This window comes from Ciconia boyciana, chromosome 9 (assembly GCF_034638445.1).
Source record: "Ciconia boyciana chromosome 9, ASM3463844v1, whole genome shotgun sequence".
Lineage (NCBI taxonomy): Eukaryota > Metazoa > Chordata > Aves > Ciconiiformes > Ciconiidae > Ciconia > Ciconia boyciana.
Genome location: NC_132942.1, coordinates 13,428,441 through 13,436,071, shown reverse-complemented (window position 1 = coordinate 13,436,071; position 7,631 = coordinate 13,428,441). Strand labels below are relative to the sequence as shown.

The 7,631-nt window shown below is 43.1% G+C and overlaps 1 long non-coding RNA gene across 1 annotated transcript; it reads left to right on the top strand.

Moving 5' to 3' along the window:
• On the top strand, window positions 1-7,507 carry LOC140656995 (uncharacterized). The gene is made up of 4 exons (XR_012044187.1): window positions 1-122; window positions 2,606-2,708; window positions 4,825-4,901; window positions 5,569-7,507. It is a non-coding gene; the product is annotated as an uncharacterized lncRNA (long non-coding RNA).
• Window positions 7,508-7,631: the final 124 nt, after the last annotated feature.

Here is a 7,631-nt window from a genome sequence, read left to right as displayed (position 1 = left end):
AGAATACCTCTTTCTGCTGCGTCCGCTTAAGGAATACTGGCTTTGTAAATGATCTTCGCAGAACTAGCGGATGAGAAACGGGCAGGTCTGGGGCCTCCAGGCTGGATTCCTAGCTGCAGATGGTGAGGTTTCCAACTGGGGGGGGATTACCACTGAACACACAGAATCAGAAAAATGTGGTTTATTTTAGTTTTCAGTTGTTTTAGAACCTTTAATCTATAAAGGACTTTGCTTTGTCAGGGTAGGCTGTAATGACTCTGGCTTAATGCCACAGCAGCAGAGAGCCTGACAATTTACTGCGCCTCGGCAGACAAACAGGCTAGCCAGAGCCTCTGCTGATAAAAGATACTCCCCAGCAATTACATCCTTTCGAGCAGGAGGCTGCACAGGTTTAAAAAAAATTAAGATGCTGAACAAGAAAATGCTGGGATTCTTCCAAACAGGGAAAGCTTGTGAATGAGCAACGTATTAATGCTGCACATTAAATGTGCCCCTACACATCTTTACCTACTGTTAAAAAGAGGTGGCACTTCGATATAATTGGTTCTTGGCTGCAGCAGCAGGCAACAGAGCTTGGCCGTTGCAATAATCCCTTGGGAATAACACAGCTAATTAAAGCCTAGGAACTGGTGACCAGCAGCTTCTCCTTTCTCTCCAGCTATGTCTGTGCTAATCAGAGGTAGGTAAATCTCAAGGAAGTTTTGTGCTGAAATGTGCTAATCAAGGAAGGAAGGATTCAGTGTCGAATGTTGGTGCTCTATCAGATCCTAAATATCCCAATGCAATGAGCTGAGAGAGATTTCAGATTCCTGCTTAATAGCTGGGTGGGAGGGGATTGGCAGCACTGCGCTTATGGTAAGTCATGGGCATGGCATATGTCAGTCCCAAGGCCTCTTTTTTTCAAGTATTGCCTCCTGCTGCCTCACTTGGGGCTGGTGTTTTGGGAGACAGATCTTATGATGAGAATGGAGAGCTGCTTTTTTCTGTTTGTTTCTTTTAAGAGATGCTAAATACCCCAAATCTTTGGTGAGGTTGAGGGAACTACAGGTGTTCAGCTCCTCTGAAGGCCAGGCCTTGGGACGCTCGCAGTCAGAATCCAGAATTAGCTGGAAAAAAACTGCTTTCGCCCAAGCAGCCTTTTGCAGAAGCACCACGCTCCCAGGGGTTCGGCAGAGCCTGTGCAGGTCAGGTCACCGATGTTTTATGTCCCTTGAGAGTGCCCTGCAAGCTGAGCTCATTTTGTGGACCTGATTTTATTCTTTTCCTAGGGGAAACTGATGGACTTTGCTTTGCTGGTTACTCCTGATTTGGAACGCGTTGGGCTGTCCTGTGTTTTATAGCACCTGCCTCAGAGCTGGGTGCTCTGGTAATGCCAGTTAAGGGCAGGCAGCTGTGCTGGACGCAGTGCAGCCAAGCTGCCTGCCAGTCTGCCGCTGAGGGTACAAGTGGTCTGAAGCGACAGTTCATTGCTCCGTGGAGCCAGGTTAATTTGCTAGCAGGGGCGCTGGTCCTAGAGGAGACCTGGGAGGAGAAGCAGCGAGAGGCGAGATGGGACACGCTGCCCGGGACACTCGGTGGTGGCCGCAGAGCAGCAGGGTGCGCAGCCGGCACAGCCCGCGCGGGTTGGCAGCCGCAGCTGAGGGAGCCCACCCGAGTTTGTGGTTTAATGCCGGGGGCTGAGGGAAGGCGAGAGCGTGCAGAGGTGGGCAGCAGCACGGCTGCGCCACGTACACGGGGGAAAGGGACAGATCCGGTGCATCTCCTCATTGAGGAGCCAAAAGGCAAGAGCAGGCGGGAAGGAGCAAGGTGGTGGTAGAAAGAGGGGATGAGGCCTTGCACACTGCCAAGGGCAGAAAGAGCCAAAAGCAAAAGGGCGTCCACTGCACGGTAACAGAAACGACCCTGGGTTTGTTCCTCTGCCAACCTGGTCGTGATGTTCTGTCAGGTTTGCTCGCAAGGGTATGTGGTGAGGTGTGGCCTTGGGGCCAAGGGGGAGAGACCTTCTCAGGGCATCCCACCTGCTGCTGCAGCAAAGTGATGTCAAATAAAAACAAACAGGATTTTAACAAGGTTTGTGGAGCCCTTCTCTGTAGCTGGGCGGATAGCTGCACTTTGCTGAGGAGACAGTAAGATAAGGCTTTCTCTGGGGATAAGTGAGTGTTTGCTTTCTCAGGAACCCACGTATACACCTTAGAGCTTTGTGGAATGTCAATTTCAGAAGCCCTGCGAGTCGGCCACCACTGAGCATGGAAGTGCAAGGCTGGCTGGGTTACAGAGACCCAGCAAGGGTCTGCTACTGGGGATAACCACAGAAAGGAGAACAGATTGAATTACTGAGTATGGGACACTACAGGGACCCTGTAAAGTTATTTATAAAACCTCAGCGATTCTTCCGATCCCTTGAATAAATGAAGACAGACGCTGGAAACGGCTGTAGTTCACTGCATGTCTTGGGTTTATGGCATGGAGAGCTCCATCATGGGGAAGGTCATCTTGACTGGGCTGAGTCCAGCATGCAAGCCCTGCTGGGGCAGCTCACCTGCTGGATTTTTAGTAATTTAGGTTTTGTGCTAACTCAAACACCCACTCTGAACTCTGTGTCCAGGTCTGACTCAGGAGGTGGAGCTGGCTTGAGTGGCAGCAGAGAAGTGGAGGGTGAAGATGGCGCTCTTGAGTATCCTGCTCCTATCACATATGAAGAGGAAGAGGTAGCAGTAACAAAAGTAATATAACCTGAAATTTAGCATTGTAAATAACCAGTACTGAATTATCAGAGAGCACATAGAGGTTTCTAGTTCCTCATTCTTACTCCTAATATTTCTGTACAGTAAGAACATTTGCACAGTTTCACAACTGAGAAAAAATAATGATATAAGCTTTAGAATATGGCAATGCAGTGGAATGACTTAAATGACTGGACTGGCAATTACCTATTCAGGAAGGGTAAGTGAAGGAAGAAGCAGCAGCAATTTTAAATACTGTAGACTAAAATGGCTACCAAATATCAACAAGTGTGATGATGAAGCTCAGGAAACAGGACTAACGGGCCCACCAGAAAACAGATGAGCTACTTTTCAAGCACCCTTGTAATGAAAAGATAAACTGCTGGAGACATACTGGGCACTCTGAGTTTCCTAGAATTATTTCTAGAAAGGCTTTCTAATATGAGATCCTGGATATGTTACTTTGAGCGATATTATAATGTCTAGAGAAAAAAATCAGTGTCCTGGAAGTTGGTGGTTATAGACAGAGAGTCTGGAGTTACCCACAGATCTATGCACTTCTACCCACATATAAATGTACATATTTTTTTCCATTTCTACCCCTGCTTAAAAAAAATGTAAAACTAGAAGGAAAAACTGGGTAAACTTGACTAGAAATAAGAAAATTAAAAAGAAAAATGTAAGTTTCTAAGATGCTAGACAAAGGAAATATAAAATGTTTTTAAGACTATAAAATGAGGTAATCTTTGGCTATATGACCAGGAGATTCAACAGTGATAGGAAGGCAGCAATTAAAAAATAAAAACAATGCATATGGGAAGACAAAACAGGTAGTGGCTATAAACTTGATGTAAGAGAATACAACCTTGATAAGGAAAGCTTAAAAAAGACATGACTAACAAAGATAAGGATGATACAAGAGAAATTTTAATCTATTAGGAACAAAAGCAGTGCTCAAAATGCAGTGGTGGCTGTTGCAGACCATAGAAGTACTGGTGTTTGGTATTTCTCACTTTAAAGCAAGTGGGATGATGTATTTGCCATTCTGTTAGCAACCAGGCAGAACAGTAACGGGACTGAAAATAAGCCCAGATATTTCACCTAAAATGGCCAACTGGCTCACCCACTTCGCCTTTAATGTGTGCTGGATACAGAGACAGGTCAGTGGAGCAACAGAGGGCAAAGATGACACCCCAGGTAAATATAGGCTGGTTAATCTGACATCAGGGATAGGAATCTGAAAACAGGATCAGAAATCCATTAATAAAGAATTAAAGGCAAACATGCAATTAAAGTCCATCAAATATAGACCTTGTCATTCAACCAGGCTTAGTAAGTCTAATTATAAAGATGCATCACCTGGCCTGGCACTCCACAGTATAGGCAGTATTTCAGATAACGATCTACAATATAAAATAAATGATGCACACGTGGATTAAGATTGTCTCCCTGACAGATCTCAAACAGTTTGCCACTGTCCTTCAAACAGGGATGTTTCCTGTGAGATTCTGCTCAGATCACTGCTAGACCTCATACTATTTGACACTTTCATCACTGATTGAGAAGCAAATCTAAAGTCACTCCTCAAAACACTGGTAAGCAACAGCATGGTGGGGAAACACACAGAAAAACATATATTGCTTAGTAAGCCAGGCCTGCCAAACAACGTGTGACTTAATTTTGCATTTAGCTGCATTAACACAAGGAAGAAAATGTCCACAGCTGTGGGAAAGGGGAGTCTGTATCTCAGCTATCCCAGAAAAGGCTGAGTGGAAGTCTAAAAATTAGCTCATCTGTTGCCAAAAGGGTTAAGACAGTCTTTGAGGGCATAAACAAGGAAGAAGAAAGAATGTCATGCCTTGTGTGTAGAGCAGAAGGGAGACAAATCTCAGTGTCAGTTCTGATGTCCCTTCCTAATGTCAAACAAAGGAAGGTCCGAGACACAAACATTATGGAAATGCTGGAGAAAGTTCTTTGTAGGGAGAGACTTAAAGCAGCTCTGTCTCTTCAGCTTATGGAGAAGACCAGCAGGCCCCTTCGTTACTATGTAAACATGTTCAGGGAGAAAAGGCCAGGTACTAAAAGGTTTTTTATTTTGCAGGCAGAGTAAGAAGGAACAACGGCTGGGAGCTGAGGACAGACAAAGTGGAAAAAAGACACATGCTTGTTACAATAAGGGTGAGTAACTATTGGAACAAATTAGCAAGGAACTCGTTGGTTTAAGAGCACTTATACTTAAAAGATTATGTTTCATAAAACATTTTTTTCCCTATTAGAGGTTGTAAGCCCAACATGTGTGACTCAAAACACCCTGGCACTGTGGTGGAATTGTGGCCAATTATACCAGAAGGAAGTACCAATTACCTTTCTGGTGGCAGCTGTGATGACTACTTTAGACATAAAAAAAAGAATCCCTTAAAAATAAAGAGCAAAACAAATACAATTGTTCAGGATTTGGACAATGCAAAATGACTTTTCAGGCAATTAATTGGAATTCTACCTAGAGGAGAACTTGCTGTAATGGCAGATAACGCATTTTAGAGGTTTCTGTTTTAGCTAGAGAGTGGTACTTTAAGTAGGTATGACCTATACATTTGAGTCCTCAGTAATAGTTTGCCCAATTTCTAGTGACACTAACCCCCTCTTTCACACAATGCAATTTAATTGCAAATAGAAGTGTGGAAAGCAAATCAGCTGCAATCCTTCAGCTTCATTTGTTCTTCCCTTCATTTTAAAACTATAGGTACACACCAGGCATCCAGCAGGGAAGCTGCACACTTATTTGATGTTGTGTTTGCACAGCAGGTAGTAATTTCAAAAGTTCTGTTGTGCTTTTATTTTCCAGAATAAGTTAACCAGCCTCCACCCAAGAAGGCATATTTGCAGCCCTCCAGCCCTTTAAAGTTGTGAAGCAGGAACAGAATGGAAGCAAGAAAATTTGTCACTGAACTCATTTGTAAGACAAGTACCAGGTTGCTAAAAGCCACTGCTTGTAACTTTGCACAACAGCCATACACTGGTAAATAATAAATATACACACACAGTGTGTGTAAAGATAGCAATTACTTGGTAATAACAAAGATATATAGAAAATTTAAAGTATCCATAGTAGCTTCAAAGTGGTTCCATTTATGTATGTTCTAAGGGTGTGTATGTATGTTGCAGTTGAGTGAAATCCAGGACATAGACCTAAGCTGTTTCACATTCAGTGATGCAGGACTAGTGCTAATGTTGGTAAATGAAAAAAAAGCCTAGATGAACTCCTTTCCTCACCCTTCAGCCCCTGTGGAAAGTTAGCTACTGTAACTCAAGTGTCAGTGAACTGCCTGGCTCTAGGTGCAAACAGATTGTACTGCTTCCAGGCCCAGCCACTTTTTCCACTCTCAGGCAGCATGGAGCCTGCCACAGCAAGAACTGACATCTCTACCTGGCCCGTGCTGAACTAGGAGCTCTAGGGAAGCAGGATTCAGACATACTTGAGTGTCTTGGTCTGGGCACAAGCCAAGCTTAGGAGCTCCAGCACTCCTTTGAAGCAGCTTGGACATCTTTGCTCTGTAGCATTCCAGGTTTCAGGAAAGATTATTAACATTTATACTAGTCCCAACACTCTGCCCAACCCAATAAGTGTTCCTGACTCTGAAGAGCTCAGTTCAGAAAGCAGAGTGGTTTCACAGCTAATTAGTCTATCTAGACCTGCACAGCCTCTTGGGTGTGAGCACACTTCTCCTCCCAGCAGTCTCCCTCATATCCACAGTGCCTCTGGCTGGCAAACCCTGCTCCAGCCACTGCTGCCCTGTGGCTGCTCTGAGGAGCAAAATCTTTCTTTAAAACCTCCCATCCACACTCCTACCTGTTTGCCCAAACTTTTTTAGTAGAGGAAAGTCAGCCTTGCACATTAGAAACTTTACTCCAGTAAAAGCACGGCACAGTTACAGTTTCAGCATGTGGAAATCCTAGAGGCTGTTTGCTCTTATTTACTTAAGTGACATTTTAATTATGCAGAAGATGTTAAAGGCTGCACAGGCCTCACTCTGAATTAGGGCTTCTCTCTTCTTTTGCCAATGACATTTTAATTCCCATAGACTTAATACACACTCACTGCAGACTTGAGATAGTTTACAAACAGGTAACCACAAAGTCGAAAATGCAGCAGGACAGAGTTAAACAACAATCAAAAAACCCCTCCACAGCTGCAGAGACAAAATGAAAATAAAGCACCAAGAACACCTTAGCTTGAGAGACTATTCCTTTCAGGCATATCAGTGTAAAGACTGGAGCTCTATAACTTCAGTCCTTAAGTACACACAAAGAGACTTCCTGAAATAAATTTAAGACAACTACTAATAGCCAACAGGCAGCTACCACTAATTATTTAATTAATCATGTATTGAAATCTGCATGGACACAACTGAAAAAATCTGCCTCCAATGTAAACATTTCAGCATCAATATACAGAACAGTAAGTAGTAATTACAGAAGACACCCCTTCTCCAAAATCTGAATGAACTACTTCAACAGTACCTATATAGATAGATAGATAGATACTTCAAAGTCTTCAAGGTCTAGTACACTATGAAGATCCTTTGCAATCAACTTTAAGATCACTTATTTGTTTGCCATTATGGATATCTGTAATATGAATGAATCTCAGACAAGCAAGTTTAATTAATTTTATGGTAGCATTACAAAGTGTGTGTGTGTATATATATATACACACATATATATCTATACACACAGAGGCACAAAATTTCCTTGTTATGTTCAGAAAAATTAATAAAAAGTAAACAAACTGTGGTGTAAGAGTGACCTGAGGTTAATTTACTGATATTGCTATAAGCAAGACAAAAAAAAAAAATCAAATGCTTCAATTTAATGTCTTGCAAGTATGGTATTTGTGGGTGGCTATAA